The sequence below is a fragment of the Corvus cornix genome, chromosome 2 (genome assembly GCF_000738735.6).
Source record: "Corvus cornix cornix isolate S_Up_H32 chromosome 2, ASM73873v5, whole genome shotgun sequence".
NCBI lineage: Eukaryota > Metazoa > Chordata > Aves > Passeriformes > Corvidae > Corvus > Corvus cornix.
Window position 1 is genome coordinate 40,779,431 of NC_046333.1, and position 27,098 is coordinate 40,806,528.

The 27,098-nt window shown below is 39.5% G+C and overlaps 1 protein-coding gene across 8 annotated transcripts in view; it reads left to right on the forward strand.

Annotated features, from left to right (window-relative positions):
* Positions 1 to 27,098, forward strand: part of THRB (thyroid hormone receptor beta) — a 157,333-nt gene that overhangs the window by 26,868 nt on the left and 103,367 nt on the right. For 3 of the 8 annotated variants that reach the window (XM_039571661.1, XM_019285660.3, XM_010398947.4), the window contains exons 2-3: positions 3,570 to 3,599; positions 5,722 to 5,820. The exons of 2 other annotated variants lie outside the window; for them this stretch is intronic. The gene's annotated coding sequence lies outside the window, so the exon portion shown is untranslated. Of the gene's footprint in view, positions 1 to 3,569; positions 3,600 to 5,721; positions 5,821 to 21,227; positions 21,337 to 27,098 lie in introns of all 8 variants that reach the window. 3 more of the 8 variants (XM_039571671.1, XM_019285663.3, XM_019285661.3) reach the window with 2 other exon arrangements.

Below are 27,098 nucleotides of genomic sequence, written 5' to 3' on the forward strand. Positions count from 1 at the left end.
GAAAAGTACTGCTCTCATCCCTGATCTGATATCTGTTCAAAGACTTAGGCAGAATATGTACTTTATATCTAAATTTTCTGAAGAGCACCTGGATGTGTTTTCTCCTACTGTGTACTGGATAAGTGTTGGATCATATGGAAATACATTGTTTTAGCTAATTGGGTGTATTCCTTATAGGGATCAAACCCATGTTTTAGTTAATGACAAGTTGTGTTTCTGTATCTTCGGTTTTTCAGTTTCTGCTGAACAGCATAGAACAAAAAAGGTGAAATAATAATGACTGAAACAAAAAGGAACATTTTTATTTGTACTACTCCAGGCAGTCAGGAATTTTCTGTGTGTTAAAGTAGGAAATTTTCAACTACATCTATTTTGCTGTCTGACAATTTTAGCAGTATTGGTTTTCTGTGGTTCAACAAGTTAGTGGTGAGTCTTCCTTAAGAAAAATCATGAACAGCTTCAGTAGCAAAGTACATTATTTTAACAACCCCTATCAGCAGGGTTTGTTTTTTTTTTTTTTTGTGTTAATTACAATATTTATAAAGCTGAGAAAGTTCATAAGTTGTTCTGGAAAAGATGGAACTTGACAAAATATTTACGATTTTTCTCTTTTTTCTTTTTTCTTTGCCTGGATTGAAAGGGTAATCGTAAATACCCTGTTGAATTTACAGAGCCTCTTGTCACTTAGTGTGGACAGTTGTCTACTTAGTTTAACTTAATAGTACTGATGTGCCTTTGATGCAGTCTGGTAGAATCCTCTCAGAGTCTGTCCAAAGTTAACACATTTGGTGACTGGCAGCAAGTATAGCTTTTACTGTAAAGAGGCATATGCTTAGAAAAATGACACATCTGAATATTGCAATGTAAATGTCCTCACTGTTTTACTTTTTTTTTTTTGGTAGCGCTCTCCCCCTCCATCTAAGCAAGGAGACATTAAGCATGAAGGCAGTGCAAGCAGTTAACAGGAGATATATTTTCATTTGAAACTCTTTGCCAGGGTGTCCAAGGCAGATAAGACAGGAAACCTGTTAAGTCTTCTACAGGGACCATGGAATGCTTGAACCTCACTTATCCAGTGTTGTTTTGGGCACACTGGAGTGGAGGTTATCTCCACTTGGATAGAAGCCAGATCTTCTGAGGCTAGAAGCTTTCTGCTACCTGATGGAGATAGTAATGGGTCCTCTTGAACAAATGTCTACTGAGACCATCAGGCTAGACAAGCAGCAGGGCCCGTGAGAACCTGGGATAGGAGGGGCTCATGGCCCTCATTATAGCTGTCCTGTTATCAACAGCTAGATCAGATAAGGAAAACTTATGCAAATTGGTTTTTTTAAGCATGCTAGGGTGTTGGCTTTTTTTTTCTGGGAGTCATAAACCCTGCCAAAGTAAGCTTTCATTCTTCTTTTGAAAGTATGTAGGATGCATTAAATATGCTTCAAAGCAGCTTGCACTGTTGAGTGTTTCTAGCATAGAAATACTTTGCTTTAAAATCTTTGGATCTGGTCACAAGTCCAGGTTGACTTACAGTCTTCTTCAGACTTGCTTCTGTACCTGCTTTATGGTTTAAACAGGCTAGCCTGTAAGATACTCCTATCTCATCCCAGAAAGAACCATTCTGGTCCCATAAACTTTGTGCTGTGGGCCACAGTAGTATTGTGACAGGTGAGTAATAGAGAATCAGAGATGTAATGTGTCCTCAGCTGCACTCTGGCTAGCTTCAATGGGTGTTTTGCATGAGAAAAGTAAGAAGGATTTGGCTCGTGCTGTAATAAATCCCGCTCGATCCTGTTGAAACCCTGCATAGCATCCTGTGATGAAATACTTACTGGTTCTGTCCCTTGATTCCTGCATGCAAAATCTTTCTTAAATTACCTTTTGTGGGTGACCCACACCTGAAGCCAGACAGGTAAATGGGAACTAATCTGGTACTGATGCCTGTTTTAAATAGCTGGTTATCAGGACAAGCTGTAGAAAAATTAAACTATGAGGATATTATGTTTGACTAAGTAATTAAATGACCTTATAGTTACTTTTCTTCCTTTAAAGGCACATGTGTGCAGATACTCTGTTGTGGGAAATCGGACTTTGTAAATGTCAGCTCTCATGAGCTGACACATAAAAATGGGGTCTCATGCTTTTTCTTGAAATGGGTGGTTAACCTAATGATTTGCTGCACTCCAGGAATGTGTCTTTAAGTTTACTTGTTCCATTTGTGAAATAGTTTCATTTTATAGGTCTCTCAAAAATATCAGGTGACCATACCCTAAATTAAGGGAAGAGCCACTTTTACTATTCACTTAAGCTTTACTTCCCTCAGATTGACAGATTAATTCCTAGAAGACTCTGTTTTGACCCTGCTGTCCCCCAAATCACAGTGTTTTCACTGTAGAGCAAAGAAATCATCTCTTCAACCATTGCATTGATTGCATGCTTTGAGGCTCAGCTTCGAATTTGTCCTTGGCAAAGATGAACAAGGTCTCTCCTTGTTTTCCCTTCATCTGTAAATCTCTAACCATACTGACTGATGGCTAATGAAGTGTACAGAAAGTGCTAGAGGTTGAGATGCTTTGCCTATGACTCAGCATGATTTTCTCTGCTTTTCAACAAATACTGCTAATAATTGTCAGATTTTATTGGACTTGCCTTTTTGTTTCCTATTTCATGCTGTATATTATGCTAATTTAGAAAATGAAATTTGAAAAAAGTGTGATTTTGTTCTTGCACACATTGGTGACAAAAAATACCCATTTACTTCAGTTACCAGAATCCAATTCCCAATTATAATGCTGATGCTTGCAAATACTTCTCCCTGGTTGTAAAGGACTGAACAAAACTCCTGAAGAAATGAAAGGTTGATTAATATTTTTACAGGCCTCAACATTCATTGATTGTTCTGAGTTATGCCTGAACTTTTCCAGAATATTCTTAAAGCTTTTTTGGTTTTTGATTTTGGTTTTTGATTTTGTGATGTGTGTTGGTAAATTGTTGACAAATGTGTCATTCAGAGTGGCTGAGTTGAAGTAGGTGTTTATTGAAACGGCTTGATGTTTTCATTCTTCTAAACTGCCACTGACCCTACCTGTTTGGGGGTTGAGCAGAAAATAGCTACTTTTAAAAAAGCCTTCCGGGCTGAGAAACTCTTCAAATGGGCTTACTGCAATGCAAACCCATCTTCTAATAGAAAATATCAAATGTCCCAATAAAAATAATGGCAACACAAACACAAATACTATTCACGAAATACAGCTTGAAGTGAAAATAAACCTATTGAGTGTGTCTAATCAGCCTGTAGTTTAGGTGGTGAATTGATGAGATCAGTTGTTTGTATTGATATTTCCAAAGCATTTGAAGTATTTGTTCAGAATAGCTAATTAAGATGGCAGATAAATAAAGGCCTCCACTCCAGAGTGTGGAGAATGATTAACTCTGCAAAATAACGGAGACTTACTACAGTTATGTAAAAAGAACCTTTTAGTTTTGGTGTTAATTGAAGTGAAACTAAAATAGTAACTTCAGAAGGTTCTTTTTAGCAAATGGATCTTTAATACAGATTTCTTTACTCTTTTCAGTGAAAGAACAGAAAATGAAGCTCTAATAAGGTAAGATATTTTTTTATTCCACTTTAGTAACATATTCAAGTTAATTGGAGATAATTTTAACAAATATGCTCAGAATTTTAGGCTAGATCCTAGACCAGTAGATTTCAGCATTTCACTAGTAGATCCCAGTGTGAGTCAGTATGTCAAAGCACAAAAAAGAAAGAGTACAGTGTTGCAGAATGAGTCTAAACATTTAACTTTATTGTTGTTGTTACTGAACCACTATTTGGTCTTTAATCAAAATAAGATGCCTTCATAGGCTTGGAAACTTCTTTTTGTCTGTAAGGAATTTACAGGTAATTATTTTTCAGCAGATGCTATAGTTTTCACTCCTCAGCCAATGAAAATCTTCATTTTATTGCAGTTTGAAAATTAAATATTAGAGGATATGCTGATAAAATAAGTAGCTTGTTCACAGATTTTTGGTTCTTGAGATGTGGTGGTGGGAGTTTAGGAGTTATGTACTTAAATAAATAAAGGAGGGGTGAACTCTTCTAGCAGTGACTATTTCCCCTTATATATAACGTATTCAGCTGCATTCTCAAAATGAATTCTGTATCATGTGCTAGATGGGCAAAAGGCAGAAGAAGGTCTTTCAATACACTACCAACTGCAAGAGGTGTTAAAAAAATGGTTTTGTCTTTCCTTTTCTTCCATTGCTAGTGAGGATGCTGACATTCATGTGGTGTGTCACCTAGAAAATGAAGCATCTATGTCAAATAACAAAGCCAGGTGTACAATAGCAAGTTGTTCTGACAGGCAGCTGAAATATGAACCCGTTCAGAGCATTGTAAAAATATATAATTACTTCTCCGTCACAGGAAATATTTCAATTATAACAGCCATTCTCAAGATTCCGAGGAAGGGAAGTGTTGTTGGTTATTGATTTCTTTTCCTCCCTTATTTGCCTGGTTTGGTTTCTTGTATCACTGGTTAAAGTAAAATTTTGCAGAGTTGTTAGCTGGATTTTGTACATCTATTTCAAGTCAAATGGCTTCCAAATGGAAGAGTGTTCAAAAGAAATTTTTTTAAAAGCTGTTGACATCACTAAAAGTTGGTAAGTCTGCATAAACTGTGTTTCTGGTTTGCAGAGGGGCATTCTTGGAATAGGGAAGAGGGAGGCTTAAAAAAAAAAAGCATTTAAGCTATGCAAAATATAAACTGCTAGAAACCATAAGTGAGTAGAAATGTGAAGTATTAATGGAAAAAACAGTAGTGTTGTGAAAAAGTAATGAGGTGTCATAACAAATGGTGGTGTAAATAGCAGACTATCTTTGCAATTCTTACTTTGTATTAATACATGGAGAGTGTGTGCATCTGTTTGCAGCTTCAAAAGTGTGTGCTTATATAATGCATCTCTGAGACAACAAGATGCTGTTTTTCACCCAATCAGTGAGAAGGACTGAAAACCCTTCTGGAATAGGGCTAATGAACTTTATAATGTGTTGAGAGCCACATGGGTAGTGCAGGGATTTAGTAAATGCCAGAAGAAATTCTAGTTCTGAGCAGTCTTTGTACACTGATCTCATCAGCATCTGAGATCCAGGAAGGACACAAGTCCTCCTTCTGTCTCTTTACCAGGATTCAGCCATACAAGCACTGGGCAAACTTTGCAAAAATGAATTAAACTTGCTGTGTCTGTAGTTGATCACCTAACACAAGGGGGCCTTATGTGGAGCCTCTGAATGCTACAGTAATACAAATACCTAAGTAATATGCCTAAGTAATATAGCATGACAGCAATAGTGGAAATTTACTTATTTTGTTTACCAGAGTCACAGCTGGAAGTATTTTAGGGTATACATTGCTCACTCCTGGATTTCTGCCTTGGCAGCGCCTGCAGAAGTACCAGGTCATTTTTATGTGATTTGACATGGGCAGTAGAAAACCACCTGCCATCAGCCATCTTTTTCTTTCTAAGTTAACTGTAGTGTTTAGTAACTACTGATCCAGTTGGAGCTGGAATTTATCAGTTAGGTTGAAAATGAAGCTATGCAGGTCGCAGTGCCGTTCATCCCAAATTTCCAGGTCATACAAATGGGTGCTACAGAAGCTGGAAAAGCTTGTTAAAGAAGATGTTTGGTGCCTTTCCCTCACATTTGAATTGACTTTTCTCTTTTAGTCTCTTTAGTCAAAAAGCTGTCTCTGGTACACCACCGCAGATGCTGTGATTGACTCAGGAATCCCTGTTTTGGTTTGCCAAGCAGGCAAACTATCTCAGGTAAGAGAATTTTGAGGTGTCATGTGGTTAGTATCTAAAAATATCAGTGTAGGGAGATGGGATAGGGCTCCAACAGACAAAAACATGGCAAGATAAGGAAGAGGAGTTCATGTCGGAATTACGATAATGTGGGTGTAATTAACTATTGGAAATGCTTAGAAAGGAATGTGGTAGATCACTCGGAGTAATTAAATCAAGATTAGATCTGCTTCTGAAATATCTTCTAGTAGAGTTACAAGTTCTTGTGCTTTGTAAAGAAATTGCTGCATGAGGTATTAGAGGCCGTGCCAGGCAGGAAGTCAGACCAGATTATCATAAGAGTTCCTCCAGGCCTTTTAAATCCACATCTCGACCAACAAAGGCTCTTATGTGGTACAGGCCGCCACAGAATTTCCAAAATCTGAGGTGGAGCAGGTCACTCCTGCTTCAGTGGTGAAAGGTTGAAAAGTCTTTGAGCAGATCCTTGCAGCGTCGCGGTGGTGGGTACTCAGTGCCGCTGAGCTTGTACATTTTGTGTGCTTCAGTCCTGTGAGCCAGTTCCTGCTCTTGTCTGATCAGCCCATAAACACATCCTTCTCCATAATCTTCTAATATTTTACCTGATTTATTTAGTACCTTGCATTTTTTATTGAGTTCAATGAAAAATAATAATTATTTTGTGATGCTTATTGAGTCCCTTCTGTGGTACAAGTCCTAAATGAGTTCAGAATTTTCTTCAGTTACTCAGTGAGCATAATTCCATTGTCTTTAACACAGGATCTTCTATAGCCACTCTTAATATCCCTATGAGTAGAAAGGGCAGGGAACATTTTTAGCAGATTATGTAGAATTCCTAGGATAAAATAATCCGCTTTCCCCAAAACTGAGAAAGTAATAACGTGTATGTTTGCTCTGGGACCTGCATGGAATACTGAGAGAGAGTAGAGGAGACTTGTCTTTCAGTTTTCTTCTGCTGCAGGGGAGTGTATTCCTGTCTTACTGGGTAAGAAGCAGCAGATCCTTTCAATAGAAAATAGATTAAAATAGTTGGTCAAAAAGTAATTTTATACTAGAAGAAACACAAAACACTGTGGTGAACAAGAATAGCCCTGGCTCCTTTTTACTTTGATAAGCTCATTAATTTCAACATTCAGAATTAATCAAGATCTACTGTGCAAAATCTTGCAAATGGAAAAATCCATCAACTTGAGCTCAGAATTATGTCACCCTACTGTACTTAGGTTGCATAGCTTTTTTTACAGGAATGTGCAATGTGATTCCACAGCAGCATGACAGGAAGAACAGCTAAGAGTTGTCCTGGCCGTATGTGGGCATAAAAACTTATTCAGGAAAGTTTTCATGTAATTCTGGCTCTGTAGAAAGACCTATGAAAAAGCTTTTCTGTAAAATTATCCAGGGTAAATTCAAGAGTGAGCCCAGGAATATTAGAAGATTTTTGTTTTCCAAAATACCTGATACCCAGTTTGACAGCAAGTTGTGCACACTTGGTACCTGACTATCCCTACTGCTCTCCCTCCCTGGACATAAAGGCGTATTTATGGTTTACAAGTGGCAGCCTAGACCTGAATTGGAAGAAATATTGGACTAAAACAATAGGAGAACCGAAGTAGAGAAGAGAAATACCATTCTGTTTGATAAACCAAAGTAAGGTGGTTGAGGAAAGTAAGTCTGTGTCCCTCCACGTGGAGGCTCCACCTGCTTTCACGGACATCCAAGAAAGAGAGAAAGGAGAAAGAGGACAAGACACTGGAAAAAGATAAAAAAAAGGTTAATTACCCTTGCTAGTAGGTTAGGGATTCATGGCTGTGGTGAAAGGAGAGAAGACTTTGGTTAGTCAGGAATCAAACATGTTTGCTTGGTTGCTATGCAATAATAGTTGTGATTTTTTAGCATGAAGTTTCTTCTGCACCATGTCTCTTGAAAATATATTACATACCTATGGTTTTCCCAAATTCCTGATAGCCATAATACTGACTGTGGAGAGCATTTGAAAACAAACTTCAGGATGTCTCTTTTTCACATGTTTTCTCAACCAGTGAGTCACTCTTAATGGATACTTCAGTTCTGAAAAGGAGTGGAGGAGGCAGTGCCGTGGAAGAAAATTGCCCTCTCCATTAGTAAATGTATTTGAGACATCATACTGCAGCTATTTCCTTCCATATGCAAGCTCATGGCTAAGTCACTTAATGTAAAGGAAAACAGTCTTTTCTGCCACAGAAGAAGGGCCTCTACTGGACAGTGGCACAAAAGCCTGCAAATTTGACTTTGGGTATCGCTGACGGTTTCCTTGGCATTTCTTTCTGTTCAGGCAGTTAATGCTGTAAAAGCATTCAAGATGACAGAAAAGAGCAGTTGTGTTGAGGTCTGGGGAGTTCCTTTGGCACATCTCCAGTGCACTGCTAGTCCCAAATTCATTGTTTGTATAGAAGAACTGCACTTGCTTTAAAAGCTCAGTTTTACTCCGTTGGAAAGCTATTCAGTCTTGTTTCCTGCACTTTGTTTACTTAATAACCCCTACACAAGAATCCGTGATTTTGCCTCGGTAACTTGCTGCTCTCTTCCAAGAAATAAATACACTGGTTTTTAAATTTTTTAAATCCACTTGCTAGGTTGGAGCACAGTTTGGTGCAAAGAAGTACCCTGGTGCTTACACTGTGCTCGCAGTGTCTGCTCAGATGAGAATCAAGCGTGCTGTGCGCACTGTTACATAACTCTGCAAAAAGTGTCCTTTCAGGGAAATTCTGCTGCTGTGAGAGAATGGGAGCATCAGGAATGTTCTCTCCCGCTTAATGGAAATGTGGCTTTTGGTGACTAGTACATTTAAAAAATAGCAGATTGCGTGTATGTGCTCATTGACAGAGTCCAACTTGAACATTACAGTGATGTTCAGGACAGCAGATCCTGCTGTTTGCTGCAGCCCTGGGAGACTGGATGAAGCTCTGGTTCAGCATATGTCTGGCTGCTACCAGAAGGGATTTGCAGCTGTACAATTTTTGGTTTTGAGTAACCTTTAGAAGAGTGCATCTGAAAAATTGCCAGGTTGGCCAAAGAGATTAATTCCTATCAGCAGGAGAGACAGCTGTTCATTTGACTACATCTTCTTCATTTAGCTGTGTGGGTCGTCTTACTGGGTGGAATGGGTTCCAGAGACCTGCCTGTGGAGCAGAGAGGCAGGTAGGACAACATGCACTGTGTCAGAAATTCTCTTCGTCTTTGACATTACAGAAATGGCCTTGCCTTATGGATGTGGTGGAGGGGTAGGTTGCTAGTCTAATTGTTTGACCTTTGCCCTTTTGCACACAGCCCCTCTATTTCAGACCTGAGGGATCCTGTTAACTACAGAATATTTCAGGTGGCTGCACCCTGCTGATAGCACTAGTCGAAGCCTCCCCACTCCCCGATACATTACTGTGAAAATATGGATAAGAAAATAAATTAAAGTTTGGAAAAGTCAATGTTGTCTGAATATTGTTAGTCCTAATCTCTCTAAGCAATATGTATTGTCTGCCTTTTTTCTCACTTTAAGGGTCAAAAGCCTGTCTAGAAGCTGCTAGAGATCTAGATGGTGTTAGCTAGATTTGCTTCTAGGTCATTCTCATTCAGCATCGTCCTCAGAGCAAGCCTTGGTTCTATTGTTTCAGTTTCCCCATCTGTGGCTTTAATCCAGTTCTCTTTCTTTAATCACATCCTATATAGACTTGTCTTTTGAGTCCTACCGCTCTTCTCCACTCCAGGTTTAAGGTCTCAGTTGTTGTGCAGGAGATGCTGTGAATGATTTTATTTTGTCAGCTGAGGTAAACAGACAGTAAAAACATACACCACAGCACAAAATGTTCTCCAATCAGTTATTTGACAAGCGCAGTTTAATTATTTAGTATAGCTTGTAAAAGTAATGAAGTCCTTGTAACATGAGATTTAACACTCTCCTATTAATTTTTCCCTAAGAGGTGGGAAAAGACTGCTATATTTTTGTGTGCAAACTGAGAGCATGAAGCTAATGAGATTTGACTGAGAATACATAAAAGGGAATGGAACCTTTCAGTGCTTCTTAGGAGTTTTGCTAATAGGTAGTAAATCCAAGCACATCCTACAGTTAGATAAGATTCTGCCTGTGATGGCAAACCAGAAGGTGATGTCTGATGCTTTCCCAAAGCAAGAAAGAGTTTTCTTGGACCAGCTGTATGTTTTTTTGAATGTTTAGCTTAGTAAAAAGAAAATCTGTAAGTCACAGTCTTGCTCAAGAGGTATCATTCACAATAATTTTTTATAGCGTGATAGATTTCATGTTGCTACAAAATAGATGTTTAATCAGCGCTAATATTTTTGGTTCCCTCAGGCAGGGAGAGAAGTTCTAACTTTTTGCTCAAGTAAGTACAAAGGCAATCTAGTTGGAAGTTCAAAGTAAAATGCATGTAAATCCTAGAGATTTTTTTAATGGATTTTGGGTCCAGCCAGCCAGGATTGATGGCTGATTTTGTTCGTGACAGAGAGCACTTTATCTCAAAGTTAAAAAGCCCCTATCCCCAAAAAAGGAAAAGAACCCAAAAAGAATCTGTGTTTGATTGATTTGAGTTGTATGGTGAACTAGAGCAGTTACAATTACTTTGAAAAAAAGAAACAAAAATAAGAAGAAAGGCAGTCTGAAATGCTTTGTTTACAGTCACAAAGCTGCCTCAACCATGCCAGCCCAACTCAGTGACTGAAGGGAACAGCCTAGTGACTCCGTAGAGTTGCACTTACTGGTTAGTTTCTTATTCCTTGATTTTATGTCATCTACTGGGCTCTTTATTCAGGGGCTTTGTAGTACAAAAGAATACTGTGTGCTGAGAAGATTTCTTATCTTGATAGCTGCTCTGTCAAGAGCAGTAGCAAAGTTTGGCCCTTGGAGGACATGAGCTCTCTGTGGGCTTCCTGCGAAAGCTGTAGCTCCCACGATCCTCATCAGACAGGAGGATGGGAGACAAGCACTTGAAATTTGTGCTCTTCCTATGTCTGCAGACGGAGCAAGGACTAAATGGAGCTCACTTTATTTTTTCTTCAAATGTGAACCACTGACTGAGGCTCCTTCTGCTGTTTTCCCTTTCTGCTCAAGAGTCATTAAGGGCTCTTCCCTGGTACCATGATGGGCAGACCTCTATTTGCATTGGATTAGTCTCGAGACAGTCATTATGCTTGCATTTAAGAAATCTTCCAGAACACATCTGCTCATTAGTGCTCTTTCTCTTTTGATCTGTTAGAAACTCATTCCCATTCTTCTAGCCATCAGCATCTTTCATTGTCCTTTCACAAATTAATTTAAAAACCAATCATCCCTTCTTTGATTTAATAATCACAGAAAAGAACAAGCAGAGGTAAAGGTAAAATAATACAATTTCAAGAGGGAAATTGTGTGATCTGAACTGAAACTGGAATGCATGAGCACCTCACAGAAAGGCAGCAGGTTTCTCTAAAGGTCACCCAGAAGTTAAGGAAAATATTCCCTGCCATGTCTGACTGTCACCAAGGAAAAGTGGTACTGAATTTTTGCTGACTTTGAGGATGTCAGGTTAAAATTTATCGTAGTCCTTTAGTTGTAGTAGATTTGCAGTACAGAGAGAGAATACTACTGAGCAGTTATGACAAGTTTTGACATTTCTGATTTCCTTTATATTAAGATGCTAACCATAGACACTATTAGTCTCACCCCCTGATTGGGGCTGATTCAGAGAGCCTTAGTTTTCACATACAGAGTGGGTTTGTAAAACGTTAAGACATACAGGATAGTAAAATTTTCAGTGTAAAGCTGCTTTAAAATACAGTGACAGTACTAACCCATCAAGATTTCCAGGTAAGTAGCCACAGTGCAGATGTTCACCAGCTCTGATTTTCTTGAGATACAGGATGTTGTGCTTTTTCTGGTCTGAAATTCCATTTCTGAAAATGAATTGATTGGAAAATGCTTCAATTTATACAGGAGGAGCTCCTGCTTTGCTGGCAGCAAAAGCTAAGTAAAAATGACAGGGAGTGCTCACTTCTTTCTGCAACTTCTGTCTTCAGTGGGAAAATGGCAGGCTGACCCTAGTGTGTTCCCATTCTGCATGGGAGGATTTGATGTACTTTATTTCCAAAAGTTGGTTGTAGTTGTAACTTTCACATACAGAAAGAGACAGAGGTTAAACATGAGACTGCTGTAAAAATGTACTAGCATTCATAATTATGTTTAAATTTTATTATTCCTTAATTCCTTGAAATAAAGTAATTAAAGGAACATAAAATAATAACAGAACAGAAAAAAGTAGTTTCTTGTTCTTGCAGGATAATAAAATCATAGAATGGCTTGGGTTGGAGGTCACCTTACAAGTCATCTAGTTCCAACCTCCCCACCTTAGGTATGGACACCTTCCACTTGACCAGGTGGCTCAAGGCCCCATCCAACCTGGCCTCGAACACTTCCAGGGATGGGGCATCCACCGCTTCCCTGGGCATCCTGTTCCAGTGCCTCACCACTCTCATAGAAAAGAATCCTAACCAAGTTCCTAAATCCCGGTTCTGATAATATTGCAGTTGTTGTATCAAAACCTTTTAGATCCTCTTAACTTTTTCTGCCTTCCTTAAATTGCCAGTACAGTTGCTCCAACTAATTCTTAAATGGAGTGGAAATTACACAAATAGAAGTTATTTGAAGCTGCAGAATGATTTTACACTCATTCTTATGTAATGAGTTAGAACTGCACAGCTGACCAAAAAACAGTCCTTAATTCACAATTCCAGCCTGTTTTTCACTTCAGTGGCTTTGTAAATTTCCCTCTAGTCTTTATGCACCATTTTATGTGGTTTAACTGAAATTCTGAGAAAATAAAGGAAAATGAACCATGGGCATGGAGAAATGTGGAAGGATAGATGAAGTGAGAGATTTCACATTGGAGTGGGGTGTAGAGAAAGCAGTTCTGTAAGAATGGTTTGATCAAAATGTTGGGGATGGTAAAGTGACATAGAGAAAAAATTTGATTAATTGAGAAAGAATGCATGACAGGAAAAATATTGATTTATTGGACTGGAAAAGTCTTCCTCGATGACAGCAAGTGGCATAGTTTTCCAAAGTGTCTGTATTACTTGGGAACTGAAAACTTGGTTGAATAAACACTAGAAAATGCCACTGTAGAACCTGTGCTTCTGTAGGTGAGCCCTCCTCAAGCAGAAAACCTTTTCAACCTCCTTATTCTGACTTGCTTGAGAGAGCTCCTTGAATCTGGTTCAGGCTTGGGATAAAACCATAAGGTATGTTTTCTCTGCTTGCTCCCTTTTTCCCCTAAATGTTATTATACTGCAGCTTGGCTCTGTCCACACAGTCTGGAGCAGACTGTGTTGTAACTTGCTTTAGCCGCCACTGAATTTAACAGCTTTTGGCTTTGTAAGTAATGCCTTAGGAGAACTCTTGCTCATCTGTTCCCTGAGCCAAAGGAAAACTCCTCCAGTAGCTTTCCCAGTGTTTTCTCTGGCTGGAACACATAGTTACTGATTGCTAGGTGAAGATACACTATCTTTAATCTTATTTTTGTGTTTTTGGTTTGTCCAGCTGACATATTCTAAGACATCCACTTTGACTAAAGCAGTGAAAGAGGACTTTCACGATGGATCTTCTTTTCTTTTCCCTTCACCCCATGTAATAAAATTCTTCCACTGGTGGGAAAAGTGCTTTTCCTTGATGTAAATGTGTGGCAAGTAATTGAATACTGAGCCAGACAGTCACATTTCCCTGCTAAGCATACTATTTCAAGTATTTTTCATAACAGAAGGACCTATCTTTGTTTCCTAGCCCTTTATGGTTGGCTTTCTGATCCTATTGTCATTTAATCTGTTGCAAGAAATGCAACCACTGGGAAATTGTTAAATAGGATCTCAATAAACATTTGGATTATATTTAGCAAATACAAATCACTAGGAGATATTTGCATATTTATTTGTTGAATCTCATCTTCCACATTATGTTAGATGAGACATAAACAATTATACAGCACCTCTGGCAAACAATTAGTCTTCAAAGCAAGTCACAGTAACACTGGGAATTCAAAGGAAGATTTCTGAAGTTTTAGAAGGAACTGTGAAAAGTTTGTGCTTTGTTTTAGCTCCATACATTTTATGTCAAGTATGGAATTAATGTTGTAGACTTTTACTCTGATACATCTTATTTGTTTTACTCTAATATAGCTTTCTAAAAAATATTTATGGCAGCACTGGTCACAGACAGAGACTGCACCTTTGCCTGCATCATTAATGGAAAACATTACCCTAATTTAAAGCCAGCTAAAATATTCTGGGGATGGTGTGGTTTTTTGGTGTGGTTTTTTGTTTATTTGGTTGGTTATTTGGTTTGGGGTTTTTTTTGTTTTGTTTTTTATTTTGCTAGAGTCTGTGGATCAGACTCTGCATTGTACTTTGTAACAGAGGCCACAGATAACTGTGATCTGCCAGAAAGGTTTTAATAGGTTTTATGCATGATCCAGGATCAGGAGGCCAGGTAGCACAGCTTGCTTTTGTGCCCTAGCAGAGGAAATACCTCTTTGAATGTGTTCTTGGCCTGCTTCATTTTTGGAGAATCTCTGTGTAAATTATAAGTGAAAATTAATGTAATTAATTGTAATTAGTATAGTGTTTATAGTGGATACATGTTCCAAAATCTTTAACAACAGTGCAGGAGACTTCGTAGTTTTCAGGAACTGTAGATTTACAGCAGCAATTAGATCATTTAGGCCAACCCCGAATACCTTTTGAACTCTGCATTTACTGTCCATTTGCATCTTTGAAAATCCTCCCACTTATTCACAATTAAATTTGATGCCTTGTTGCTTGTGTACATGAAAGCAATTGGCATGCTCTTTCTGTTTGTGTTGCAGTGTGCCTTATTTATTTAGCAGTATTGGTGTATTTTAAGTTCTGGAGATAAACCACAGCATCAAGGGCACAAGGCTTACCTGCTGTTCATTGCTTGTCCTTTCTTGCATGCCTGGATATGCAGAAAAGCCTTGCACTGAAAGTGAGACTGATAAGCTTCCAATTCTCAAAACAAAGTGCTATTTTTATTACATAGTAAAATACTTGAGATGACACTTTGCTTGGTACTCTGTTCCTACACATCCACTTGTTCTTTGAAGCTCTGTCCTTAATATTTGTCCTATAAAATCTGTGTTGTCTAAAGGGGAAAAAACAATAAAGTGCATTTTAGAATGTGTGATCCAACTCCTTAATATTATTTCATGCTTTGATGGGAATAATCAAGGGTTGGAGTCTGTACTTTGATTTGCAGAAAGATATCCTTGTTAAATCCTTGAACTTTATTTTCTTCTTAGCCATATGCTTCTGCAATCATTTTCAGTTTTGCAGAATATTATGTTCAAAATACTATGTGCTGTATGAGGCTCACGTAAACTTATTTTTCCTATTTCAAGAGCATGAGGAGTCATTTGTTAGTACCTAGCCTCTTCTCAGAAAATTAAGATTACTCAAAGTGTATTTGTGATCTCTGACGTGAAATTCCTCACACTACTTCTTTCATTTTCTTCCAATTAGGTAGGCATCAATTTTTCTTCAAGTTCTAGTAAAACTTCATTTACAAGAATCTCTGCCCTCAACTGTAATTACTCTTTCTCTTTTTTCCCTTTTTTTTTCTTTTCTTTTTGGTGTTTTCAAGACCAATTTGCAGTTTTCAGTGGATTAAACTTGTAGCTGAAGGAGATGGGGGAGTTTTCCTGCCTTGGATCACAACAAGAACTTTCCACCTAAGAGAACTTAGCTCAGGCAGATAACTGCCTTTCAGTCAGTGGCCAGAGGAAGCCAGCATTTAACGAAAATTTGGAGTCTGGATGCGTTTTTTCTGGGCTCTTTATTTTTCCTTGAAGGCAGAGATGAGGAAGGATGTGCAGTGATGCAGCACTGAATGAAGGATAGCAGAGAAGACATCAAGACTGGATGCAGGAACAGAAGGAGATTTACTTTCTTCAATGTTACCTGAGAGGATCTATTTTTATATAGAAATGTCAGCTGACAGAAGTCAGGAGAGAGAATATCCAAGTAGTTTAGATGCAGCTAGAGGCAGGGAGCTAGACATGAGGGAATAGAAGAGGCAGTTGAGGTGATCTGAATGCACAGCTGTATATAAAAATAGTAGTTGGAAAGGAGAGGTCTTTGAGGAAGCTGACCACAGCTGCATGTGGCTATAATCGCAGCGCAGAGGCTGGTGCTAATTGGTAGCGGAGAAATCAAGTGAAAGACTGGTGTGTTATGATGGAGAACTCAGGAGGAAAACATGAGAAAAAGATGAATCAAAGAAAATGGCACCAGAAAAAAAGGGGGATAAGGTGGAGATAAGTAGAGATTTGGGGCTGAGAAGGAAGAAGGATGCGATTAAAGAACTGGGGACAGCAAATATAAGATAGTTGGGCAGCACCAGGGAAAAAAGGAAAAAAACCCAAACCCCATGAAAATCCGGGTTTCCTAGTGGCACGAGGAAGACCCAAGTGTGAGTCTGAAGCCTCATTTTCTTTAGGTGGAAAGACACATCTGTCTTAGAGTTTATCTGGGGAAAGAGCAGAGTTTTGTTTTCCAAGACCAAAGAAACATATGGAAAGCTAAAACTAAAAACTAAAACAAAAACAGTCCTGGAGAAGAAAACTGAGACAAAGATCTCAGAATCCCTTTTGGAACAAAGCAAAGATTAATATATCCAGCCAGAGAAAATATTCCTAAAAGCTGTGGCTGGTGTGGTTTTAGTAGAATTACTTTGGTCTCTGAGAAGGAAGGTGGGCGAATGACAAGCTAATGAAAATGTACCAAGAGGTGTGAAGAACTCAGGGTCATGCAGACATGAAGAGGTCTTCATGCGATGGGCACATCTGTACTAGTAAATTAAATGGAGTCTAGAAGCAGCCCCTGGCCCTGGCAATCAAATGTATGTACTGTTGACTGTCCCTGGCCTAGTTTTGGTTTACACTTACGGGAACTCACCTGAACTATTCCCAGGTAAGGTTTGAAAGTTGTCTTGGGATTGTTCCCAGTAGGCAGTTTGAAAGCAACCACCCTGTTTTGGAGGGTGATAGACTTTATTAGCATGGCACCTTTCTGTGCCAGTTGGCCTCAACATTCGTGGACATGTTTATTTTGCTTGTAGAAATAGAGCTGTAAATGGCTCAGTAGATGCAATCCCTTGGAAACTTAGGACATTGACAGTCTTTGATGCAAGCTGTGACAGGCAGTGAATGTGATTTCTTCTTTAAAATGTTGCTAAACTGAGATGTTGATGTGCTCTCAGATTTTGTTTTCATGGAGCATGATGACATTGTAGAAGAGTTGGTTATACAAAGTGAGTTTGTGTGAAGCATGCATTTACTTATTTCCATTTAAATGTTATACAAGCATAAGCAAACATAGGTCATAAATAACACTCCATCTCACAGAAGGACTGGCTGTGAAATTAAGGAAACAAGGTCGTGAGGTTGGTAGGTAATTCAGCTGGCTGGACTAAAAAGCCCAAATATTTAAAAGTAGAGAAAATATTTTTAAGAGTTCTTGAAACTTGTGTAAAAGCAAGGCAAATCTCCAGATCTACACAGATAAGATAAATATGGATCTAGAATGGAATAGGTGTAATGTGAAGGTAATGGAGACATGGAAACCTTAAAATCAGTGTAGAAAAATGTATGAAATGAAATTTCATGTGTTGTTCTGGATTTTGAATTCAGGAATGATTCAAACTAAAACAGGCACAGCAAGAAAAGCAGCTCTGAGAGCCTTTATCTTAGCAGAACAGGCTAGCAAATTGAAACCCAGAGCATGATAAGATAGTTCCTAGCTAAATACGTCAGGGAAGGGGCTGGTAGAGAGGAAAGCTGGTTCATTAAGCTAAACAGTGTTGACATATGAACAAAGTTAGTAACAGATGTCAGTTATAGCAGAAAGCAGTCAATTGACTCTGAAGTTAGATCATCCATGTTACTAGAAGCAGCATGCATCTCAGCTTGCATCTTCTAAATGGGTTCATGAATGTGACCTGTTCTTAACCGGGAGCAACGTCAGTTTTGTGAGGAGCTTCAGAGATGAGCAGGAGGATTTGCCCTTTCCTTTTGAATGCCTTAGCTTCTGAAGAGCCAAATGCAACATTTTTGGAAAAGACTGTGCAGGGTATTTGGCAGTTCTCCTCCAGCATATCATCAGTCTTTCAGCAGCCATCCTACACTCATGGATCCTTTCCTCTTCAGCTACAGAATCATAGAATCATAGAATGGTTTGGGTTGGGTCTTTCACTAGACTGGCTCAAAACCACATCCAATCTGGCCTTGAACACTTCCAGGGATGGGGTATCCACAGCTTCTCTGGCTAACCTGTTCCAGTGTCTCACTATCCTCACAGTAAAGAATTTCTTCCTAATCTAAACCTACCTTCTTTCAGTTTAAAGCCATCATTCCTTGTCCTTTCACTGCATGTCCTTGTGAAAAGTCCATCTCCAGCTCTTGTAGGCCCCCTCTAAGTGCTGGAAGGTGCCCTAAGGTGTCCCCAGAGCGTTTTCCAGTTCTGCCCTGTAGATTTGCTCTGTTGTGAGTTGATGTTGTGTAGGTTCTCCATGGCTCTGCCATCACAGGTGCTCTGCTGCTTTCCTGGTTCAGCTGTATGGGAAATCATGCTCACACAGCAAGTTCACCTGAAGGAGCTCATCTCCAGGGAGTGTTGTGTCCGAATATGTCAAACTTGCACTATTTTTTTCACTGTGTGCCCTGGTGCTGGAGCAGGATTTTATGCAGAGCATTCAAAATGTATATCAGTGTAATATTGAGAAATGTTTTGTTTATGTATCTGAATGTGAATGTGAATTGATAACCCCAAACTGTGACAGAAGTTAATTTTAATGTCTTTTTAATTGTTTTTGTTGGCCTTTACATATTTCTATAAGTACTGTGTACTTGAATGAAAACCAGACTGATGAATGTGGAAGCCTGCCTGTCAGAGTCCCTAAATGAAAGCTTTCAAATATAAATAGCTTTAAAAATATAAATAGAAAAATCTCCATACTGTATTTATCACTGACCACTTTTTTTCCCCCCTTTCGTTGCCTCTCCCATTTTAATTTTAGTGATTCTTACTTAAAATAATTTCCCTGCTTTCCTGTTGGCCGTTAGATGGCCACTGTGGAATCCAAGTGATTTCTAAGCCAGATGGCAAGGAAAGCATTCCTTACTCAAGCAGTGTGAGCCTGAAATCTTGTCTGTTCAGACCTGCTTCACTAATGCATCAGCTTTGTCTGTTCGGTTGATTTCATGTACGTATTCCTTGGTTGGTTTCAAAATGTGATTCCAGCATTTTTCAGGACCTCCTGTTCTTCTTATATTGGTGTTATTCTGTATCCCCCTCATAAGGTTGTAACTCTGGTTTTAGCTAACTTGCTAAAGTCAATACTCTTCACAGAAGTCACTATGTTGACAGCCATAAGAATTTCCAATTTTTTAAACTCTGATTTGATTAGCTTTACAGTCCTGATGTGTTGGTGGCCACCTCAGCTGCATACAAAGTTATAGGAACAGCTTTAAGTTTTGATGGCCCTCAGGTCTTAGCTTAACTTCACTGTTGAAACTGCAGCTTCCTGTCCACTTCTAATTTGTGCTGTTACATCCTTTTCCTCTTTTGTATGTGTGTTAATAAATACATAATTTAAAGTAGGGTTGAATGTAGTGTAAGCCACATTACTGTTTGCATTAGGGTTTGCAGGCCACAGCTGTTTTCCAGCACTACTTGTTTGAAGAGGCTGCAAGGGCACCACATGGTTCTTTTCTCCTGAACTATCTCAAGAAAGGGAAGTAAGAGTCTGTAAGGATTGTCTGATTATCTGTGCACTGCTCAAAATGGCAGACAAAGTGTAGAAATGCAGTTACTTAAGGCAAATAAGACCATGTTCCTTGTAACTCTGACTGCATGCTTTGGTCTCAGCCTGAAACACTGCTGTGGGAAGGAAGAGGAAGGAAGTAAGATAGGACTTCTTATGGCAAAGAAGTAGGAAACAAGTAGGACAAGTGGACAAGTTTTGTGCCCACATCACCAGCAGCGAAAGGCTTCCTGGCACTTCTGAGGCAGCAGTGGTTCCCTCTTGTGCCAAGAGAAATGCCTTCTCCCCTGTCATTTGCCAGCAACCAGGAGATGTGTCTGCACAGGTGGATGAGCAGGGCCCAGGGTGCACCTCAGACATGTCAAGGTGTTTGGTACCATTTCTTGTGGTGTTACTGGGGTCCCAAGTGCAGCGGATCTGGGAGCTGATGTGACGAGACGGGGTGAGAGGTGACGTTCCTGTCTCTGCCCAAGCCTGTACTACTGTAGTCATTGCCTTGAGACCCCTTGTACCTTGGCCTTCTTGCAACTGTGGAGGAGCAAAGACAGGAGCAGAAATATGTTCTGTCATCTTTGAGAGGCAGAGGTGGCATTGCTGCTCATCAGACAGGAAATCCCCAAAATGGCCAGTTACTACTCATGGACTAAAACTGTTTTCCTGCCCTTTTCAGGCAGGAATATTTTTTCCTGCCAGTAGGCCATCATGAAGATTCCTTAACTTTACATCCAAGCATCCAACCAATGACGGGTGAGATGGTCTGTGTTCATGTGGCTCTGAGACTTTGGGGAATCATGGACTCATTTAACCATCAGTCTTTATGCTTTGAGGCATGCCAACCTCTGCAAGCTTCTTGTTAGTTTAAATGCAATTGGTATAGTTTTATTTTTATGCAGTGCCTTGGGATGCCTAGCGAGAAGGGCTCTCAAAATAGGTGTAACTTAATGTGCTGTTCAGACTTCTCATTAATCTGCTTGTCTTCACTCTTACCCAGAGGTAAAATACAAAAGCTACAGAGGGAGGAGTTTGGAATAAAATGATAGAAAAGGGGGCTCTGAAATAAAGACATTTAGTACTGAGGACTAAGACTAGCAGTGGAGGAAACAGAACAGGATGTTCAGAAAGTCCAGGCCCTTTGGCATGAGTTAAGGAGCTTGGAAAATAAGCAGGGCTACAGTGAATTTGTGAAACAATGTTTGTCTTCCTAAACTGAATACTGGAAAGAATCCATTTCACACTTTGCCTTTGCCAGCGCCCTGATATCTATTGTAACACTCATCTTCTGGCCTCTTTATTTTGAGAGAAAAGTTTGACTTGCTTAGAAGTTATTTGTGCTTCCCATTTTCTAATGGCACTAACACGGTCATGTTGTGGCTACGGGGCTAAACTTTGGAGTCTTAATCTTCGGTCCTGCTCTGCCACCCTGTTTCTGATGTTTGTATTTTAACTGCAGGAATGGGCTGAAGGACTCCACTTCCACTTTGCTTCACCACTGCTTTGCATTGGTAAAAGTATCAGGGCCAGGACTTGTATCTTATGATTGTCCATATTGTTTAATTTCTAGCACATTCCATGACATGATTTTGGTCCATGCCAACTAGCACACTCCCAGATGACAGCTGTGGCAGGATGGCGTGGGAGAGAGACTGCCCTCAACAGGCATTATTGAAGAGGTAACCATGTTTTGCAGGGCAAAACGGTGTAAAGATGTGGATTGGAACTGGCTTTGCCTTTTTCCCCAAGCTTCTGGATTCTGATGTGTTTTATGCACTGGGACCAGTCTCTCCTGGTCTTAGCATTTGCAAAGGATACTGAAATACAAACTTTTGCTTCCTCATTGCAATGCTAGGTGCTGTTATCCACAAAAACATCAAGCCACCTCCTCCTCCTCCCTCTGGGCCATCTGCTCAGGCTCATGGCCACACTTCCATAGTGATAAGATCTTTTATCTTTGAATCAGAGTCAGGTTAGGGGCACAGCTCAAGTTTTATGTCAAGCTAGTTCGCAACAAAACCAATCCATCTGAACTCAAGTGAGCTTTCCAGAGAGTCTCCATCATGCAGCATATTTGCACGCAGTACAGCAGTAGCTCACAAAGCCAGTGTCATCACAGGCCCACAGCAGCAAGTTAGATAAGTAATTACTGCTCTGGTATGTATGTATTTGCTTATCACATGGGGTCATGATGATTGTTCATACAGATTGTTCATTTGCTTGCACACATGGATTTTTTTGAACTTCACACCTATAATTCACTCTTCAGGCTTTGTTTGTTGCACTTTACTTGAAAATAGGGAATGTTTACTTTCCCCTGTGGGACTTCTAGTTTGTGAAGCCCTCTCCAGTTCTCTGTTGTGTAAGGGATCATTGAATTCCAGAGCATTGCTGATGCTTTGGCTGAATGTGTTTTTCCAAAAATTGTTTGTGTAAGGTGCACCTCTGTATGAAATATTCTTTATAAACCTTGATTGCTCTCTTTCAGACTTCATTTTTTACTGTCTGAGTTTTTAGTTGCAACTGGAGAAATTATTAAAACCACAGTCTTCCTCACTCACTGTTGAAAATATTTTTTCATTTAGGTAGTGCATGGTGTGCTGTTTGTAGGTTGTAAATCAACAGTAGCTATAGGCTGCACAGACTTGGGTTTTTGTCTTGAAAATGATAGGATTAGCTGCACAGTGAGCGTGTATCTATCATCAAGATTTAAGCTCCTGAGCCTGTTCTTTGTGCCACTGGAGCAGCAAAGGAAGAAACCACTGCTGAGTCATTGGACTAACCAGCGTAGTTTTCTTCATCGTGACAATCTGTGTACAGCACTGTTATCAAGGGGATTAGACACACTGAGCAAAAAGGATTTTGTTGTGTCAGTGCTAGGTGAAATGATGTTTTTGCAAGCTGGTGTGGTGGGTAGGTTTGAGGCTAGTGAGAGCCACGATGATAACAGTCCCACAGAAATTGTTAGGAAAAAGAAAGGCTGTGAGAGGTGCAGGGTCTCGCATGTTAACTCTGTTTACAAGGTGTTGCCAGTCTATGCACTCCTCTCAGTATTCATTAGCTGAAGAGACTGAAAAGTCAGTCTGGAAGAGATTGTGCTGACTACAAGTTTCTGTAGCCTTTGGTGGTGCCAGCTGCAAAAATAGGCAAATCCGGCTGCAGTGGAAGGGCGTGATGGGGCAGCTCCAGCCCAACTGCTACCCTGGAGGCGTTTTGGAGGCTTTGGCTGGAAGCCGTGAAATGCATCTCCCAGGGGAGGACTGCATTGCAAACAGACCTTGCCCTTCCCTGTCGGTGGATTCCTTTGGCAGTAAGTAGGCTGGCATCAGAACACCTAAGCATATTTATGATAAACTGCAATGATTTTTTGCCCCTCTTTGAGATGGATGTGAGGTTTGCATTGTGTTCATTAATTCATCTCACATATGACCCTTTCAAAACGTCTCTTTACGGCAGCCCCTCATTAGTGGTGGCATTGTGCCTGGCTGAAGGCCAGGTGAAAACATGTTTCCCAGTTTCTCACCCTTACATGGCCTAAACCAAACATTAACAGCTCCCCATTGATTTAAGTGCCTCTTGGTTGGATCAAGCCTACTCTCTTGTAGGAAACAAAGGACTGGAGGAGTAGCTCCTATTTTTCCTTGGAGTTTAGCTTTCTTTAAGAGGAGAACTAACAGGTCTTCTGCACCCCAAGCTGAAGAAATACCTTTGAAATAGGGTACTTGTTTACATGTATAAAGAGATTAACATTAGAAGTAACTTAGAGGTAACGAAATAAACCTTTATGAGTGCTTTAGAAGACTTTCTCTTTTCCCACAGAATTATGGTCTTTGGTAACTTGGTCAACTCTGTGTAGGAAAAATCTTTCTGGGAAGGGGTTAATGTACAGGGAGAAAAGCCCGCTGAACAAAGCAAGCCTTCTGCTGAAAATTAAGAGTTTAAAAAAACATAAAACTGCTTTATCTGCTATCATTTTTTGGTTTTTTGGCTTTTTTTGCAGGGAATAATTAATTTTTCTTGTTCATCTTATTTACTTACTTTTCATAGGAAAGGGAAAATGTTGGGATCACTCAGTAAATAAGAAGCCTCAATAAGAGCCAGTCTTTGCTTCAGGCAGCAATTGGACCACAGCAAATATAGGTAGACTGGTGTTAGCTCCCATGATCTGTAATGACACTCAGGTTGTTGCTGAACTAAGTATGCAGGTCAATGGGTAGGTCTCTGCGTCCCATACCGGAGCTCTTACTGCTGTATGATTCACTGCTTTTAGGACCTGCATTAGTAAGATTAAAGTCAGTGCTGCTTTGCCTACCTAGCTCCTTCCTGCAGGGAATGCAGGGGAAAAATACTTGTGAAATCCTGAGCACACAGAAAACAATGAGAGATCCACGCTTACCTTATTGCAGTGATTTTGGGGCTTTTATATGCTTTCCTGTGGGACAAATTGCTGTGTTGCCTCATTTTTGTTGGTGTTCAGACATCAGTTATTCAGTTCCTACACTTGCACAAGTGCCAAAAATCACAGATGTGGAAATCTTGGACACTGTGATTTTTCACAGCATTCATGACAAAAAGACAGTTGGCTTCAGAGATCAGAGGCATCTTTGAATATGAAAAAAGCTCTTTTAAGTGTATTCTTCCTTTCTAAAGGCAGTTGCTCATTCAGACCGCAGTCAAGTGTGAGTACCCTCGGCTGGAACCCTCTGCTGCAGTGTGGTCTTGCTCCTGTTTAGAATCAATAGGGTTGTTTGCGCCACTGCAGCTCATTACCCAGGCTTTTCATCAGCTGCTGAACTTCATTTGTTTTCTGGAGTTTACTCCCTTAAAAATATGGCAGCCATCAGCAGAAAACCAACCGAAATGAGACGTGTTGGACTTGTTTTCTATTTTAGGTATTATGTGGTTCTATAGCAAATAAAGGGTATAGATTATTTATTTTTATTGAAACAAATAATTTGCAACAGCTGGTAAGGAAGGGGAACAGCCATGAGCTGAAAATAAAATTTGCAGCACAATTCTGTGTATGTTGTCAGGGAATCATTCCCATGCAACCCGGTAATGGCACAGAGATTTCAGGGATTATGTTCAGATTAAATGCCATCAAGAGCCGAGCCTTGGCAGTATGCCAGGAAGGTCATATGAGGAAAGTCTGAAACTTTTACACTCAAATAAAATTGTGTTCTGCTTAATAACCATAATATGCTGCAAATTTTAGCACAACTAATGACTTAGGTTAGGAAATCTCATCATAATTTCACTTTTTAAAAATTTATTACTTATTTAGTTTAAATTCAGGACTTTTCACTGCTTTTTGGGATTTAAGACTGTATCAGCAATTTTATTTGGGGGTTATGCCTCTATTGTATATATTTTTTCTTGATAGCATGACATTAAGAAACTTTAGTCCAAAGCTTCTACAGGTTTTAAAATCTGAAATTTTTCATTTTCAAGTCAAACATGAACAGGAACAATAGCCTGCTAATACTTCCACAGGTATTATTATTGCTCAGAAATACCCCTGTCATTTTTAAGAAGTCTGAGATGCTGTAATTCCATGGCATTTATGGCAGATTACTTTATTATTGGGAGGGAATGAGAAAATGGTTACGAATGCATAATTGAGAATTGCCTTTTCTTTTATTTATCTGTGGTTGGTCTGCACCATTCCAAAATACCTGTGGAATTACGAAGGAATATGCTGACAGTCTAATACTGCATTGAGAATGTCTCATTTTGGTTTAATCTGATCTGTTTACAGTAGATTGGTTTCAACTACGGAAGGGAATTCTTTCTCTGGGGGATATCTACACACGGAATTGTAGAGCCTTGGCTATACCACTTGAAATAAACACTCTTTTAATCTACTTGCCATCTCTGAAAAAAAGCTGAAACTATTTTAAAAGTGATTCTTAAATCTCTTAAGTGCTCTTAAATGTGATCTTACTATTGCATATGCCTAAGGGTATTGATAGGTTTGTCGTATTGTTTCATTTGCTGCCTGGCACTGACCCCAGCAGTGGTGTGAGCACACCCCTTCCTGGTGCCCTTCCTGGGCATCGCGTGTTACGGAGAGAACTGTCAGAAGACTTTCTTTTGGGCGCCACCAGCCTCCTGAATCAAGCCACAGCTGTTGGATTTGATTTACCAGTGAGCTTCAATAAAAAGGGAGCAAAACTTGGAGTCGTTAGCCAAAGCCAGACTGTGGATTCAGGGATCCACCTTTATTTTCTAGTTATATCTACAGCCCATATTTGTAAACTTTACTTTAGGTATACTGTATATACTTAAGTATATGTTTATATACCCATGTATGCGTGAGTGTGTAAACTTATGTATGTATGTGCATGCTGAAGTTTATTTTCCCCTTTCTCCTCCTCTCCTCTTCCCTCACCTTGCCTGCTGCAGTGAGGCACAAGACAGGGAAGAAAACTGTTTTAGCTGACTGAGGCCAGCATTGCAAAGGGAGAGTCTACAAACTCATCTGCAGTTTAAGTATAGAGGTTGGGAGATAACGATTAGAGTTGTCAGATTCTGGAAGGGGTCACAGTGATAACAGTGGGATCAAAAATCAAGCTGAAAAGCACTAGGAGACGTGGCTGGGTGCAGCAGCAGGACCCCAGGCTGGGCGCCCAGGCTCCTGAGGCAGAGGTGCTGCCAGGTTTTGCAGAACAGATTCAATTGGTTTGTTATTGATGAAGGGTAAGGTATGCAACCCTCAACATGTCAACAATTCTTTAAAGTGCAGATGTAAGAAATTCCAGTTAGAAGTCAGTCCTTTAAATACTATGAATAAAAAAGGTAAATTCATTAATTTTTTCAATAATCTTAAAGACCTCATGTTGTACCATTAATTTGTCCTGAATTATTTCTAGGATTTTTCCCATTACTTTTCTAGACCTTTATTTAAACTACAGTCAGTAGAATTTTACCATCCTACAGCCCCAGACACTCAGTAATAAATCAACCCTTCTCTCCTTATTTGCTTGAAGCTAATGTGACAACAAATAGTCTGTTCACGTACATTATTTCTTTGTACTGTGTCATATGCAAATATTTCAATTATTATCCTTTTATCTTTATAATATTTTAACAACATGATACAACATGTTCCTCTGATAAATTGAGTTACATAAAAGCAGTTTCACATCTGCATAATGCTTTAGCAAAACATTCCCTCTATTTCAAGTTAAAATGTGTATTCAGCTTGGGAATATCCCCATAAAGAAACATAATTTGCCTTATTAAGAAACACTTGTGTATTCTCATAAGTTTCAATTTTATTTATTTATTTTTTAAATAATTATTTTAAGGCATTCTGGACTCCTGCCTGCCCAGGCTGCCCAGGGCTGGCAAAGGTTTGGTTAGTTGAGTTCTGCAGTTAGATTGAGTTGGTTTCTTGTTTATAAAGTATGTAGCTTGAATTCCTTGCACCTTTTATTTT